The sequence below is a fragment of the Tupaia chinensis genome, unplaced genomic scaffold (assembly GCF_000334495.1).
Source record: "Tupaia chinensis unplaced genomic scaffold, TupChi_1.0 Scaffold150128_1, whole genome shotgun sequence".
Taxonomy (NCBI): domain Eukaryota; kingdom Metazoa; phylum Chordata; class Mammalia; order Scandentia; family Tupaiidae; genus Tupaia; species Tupaia belangeri.
In genome coordinates this window covers 248,695-251,094 of record NW_006209967.1, presented here as the reverse complement: position 1 = coordinate 251,094, position 2,400 = coordinate 248,695, and the positions used below count along the sequence as shown (strand labels likewise).

At 37.4% G+C, this 2,400-nt stretch overlaps 1 protein-coding gene and 1 long non-coding RNA gene across 2 annotated transcripts in view; one reads left to right on the top strand and one right to left on the bottom strand.

Annotated features, from left to right (window-relative positions):
- The window catches only part of LOC102501164 (uncharacterized), a 153,472-nt gene that overhangs the window by 46,771 nt on the left and 104,301 nt on the right, over positions 1 to 2,400 (bottom strand). The gene's annotated exons all lie outside the window — the stretch shown is intronic.
- Positions 1 to 2,400, top strand: part of NRK (Nik related kinase) — a 167,848-nt gene that overhangs the window by 94,973 nt on the left and 70,475 nt on the right. The window lies entirely within an intron of this gene.

Sequence of the window (2,400 nt, the reverse complement as noted above, 5' to 3'; positions counted from 1 at the left end):
TTCCTCTTATTTCCCCATCTCCTCATCATTAAAATGGTCTGTCAGCATTCTGTTCTCTCAAGGAACTGATTTCTGGTGGGACTGTGAAAATGGAATGTGAACTTGAGTATAAATGATTGATAAGCAGCTACTGTGTGATTCTGGAGCACAACACATTTGCTGCCCTCAGTACCTAAACCCAACAGTATAAGTGATAACACATTCTTGGTGCTGTTGGATGAGAAGTGAGAAAAGTGCCTTCAGGGATATATTGGGGGAGATTGCTTTGCTTCCCCTTTTGAAGCAGATCTTAAATGCTAGTCTCTCTAAGCAAACTTCCATGTTTCTATATGTACTATTTGCATGATACTTACCCACCGAGTTTATAAACTTGAACTATCAAGCATTGCACTTCAAGGCCAATGGGAGCAATTTCATGGAGTAAAAATAATGGTAACATAATGGTTGAAAATTTCTAGTGTAACATAATTGCTAAGAATTCCTAGCGTCCCTTGAAATATCAGAAAGGAGGTGGAATAAACTTAGATGGATATGAAGATCAAGTCACTGCTCTGTCTATTCTAGTGTCTAAAAAGCTCTCAAGTACATAAATTGAATAAAAAACATTAATGATGAAAAGATTAAAATGAAGGGCCTGGGGACCAGCAGTTGGTGGAATGGTTACATTACTGGACTTCCATGTAATCCACAGTTGACTTGACCACAGTTCAAGTCCCGGACCTGGTGGCTTAAAACTCATGCTGGGCATGTGTGCATGTGTGTCCAAAATCCCAAGAGGAGAATGGAGGAGAAGGGATTGTGGCATGACCATCCCCCAGGAGGCTGATTTCTTGCTTTTGGTCTGTCTCTCTGATGCATGCACACGCCCTACAGCAAAAATCTCTCTAAAAATAAATAAATAGATATTTAGACAAGAAGCCATTTTAAAGCTGAGGCCTGTTGAGGAAAGCTATGCTCTAAACTCCATCTTCAAGGTAGGGCGACCTCTGTCCTCTAGATGTCTCTAGCTGTTTGTCTCTCTGACTCATGTTCTCTCTCTCTTTAAATTTTTAACTTTTTTTTTTTTAACTTTCCAACCACTTCTCCTAACCTTGGGCCTTTTCTTTTCACTTGTTAATTTCAGAAGCCATTTGAAAGCTGAAGTGTGTCCTGGCCTGTTCATGTGGCACACTATGCACCATGCGTTTTTCATTGTTTAAATGTAAATTTTTTTTTACCTCTTTTGGTAGCATTTTTCTAGTTTTCTTTTTGCTTTTATTTTTTTAACCTTACTTTCCCACTCTAAGCTTCACTCCACACACTGAATGTCTAGATAGGCCTTCGTGCACAGTAGCCAAACATCCAAATACTTTTAGAGGAATTGAAATCCTCTATGCTTATTGAACCTCCTGCTTTAAGGAAAATTTTTTTTAAAAAACAATCTGAACTACTAATCTCTTTCTGTGGATACCACTTTGCAAAACACAGTGGAGGAGAGATGTTGTCACAAAATGGCAGGAATCCACCACAGAGGCACAAGAACCATGAGAAACTAAGAAAATATCTCTTTCCTAAGGGAAAAGAACAATCCCTCATCATCTACACACAGTACAGTAGAACTCGTGGAAATATCTGATAGAGAATTCAGAATCATAGTAACAAAACTAAATTCAGAATATTCATAGTGACAAAACTAAATGAGATGCAAGAGTTGAAAGATAATGAACTCCAGAAAATGCAGGAGAAAAGAGACAATGAGTTCCAGAATGTGTTGAAGTTCTTTCATGTCTTGAAAGAAAAAATACACACCATAAAAAAGAATCAAATGGAGCTATTAGAGATGAAGGCTGTCATTCAGGAAATCAAAACCTCCCTCAGAAGCATTAAAAGCAGATTAGTCCATGCAGAAAATCGAATCTCAGATGTTGAATGCAAAATCTCTGATCTAGAAAAAACAACCAAAAAAACTGAGAAAATAATCTCCCCCCAAAATGAGAATACTATATGAGAAATACTAGACAGCATTAAGTGACCAAATGTTCAGATCATTGGTATCCCAGAAAGTGATGAGGGCATTGATAATCTCTTCCATGAAATCTTAGAAGAAAACTTTTCAAATCTAGAGAGGCCTTCAAATATCCAGATCCAAGAAATAAAAACAACAACAACAACAACAACAAACCCTAATAGAATCAATCCAAGAAGATCTTCTCCAAGGCCTATCATAGCCAGACTGGCCAAATCTACAGACAAAGCCAAGATACTAAAATTGGCAAGAGAGAAATGTCAGGTTACTTATACAGGTTATCCAATCAGACTAATTTCAGATCTCTCATCAGAAACAATGTGAGCAAGGAGAGAATGGGAACATATATTCAAAGTGTTTAGTGAAAAACAGTTTCAATCAAGAATACTATACCC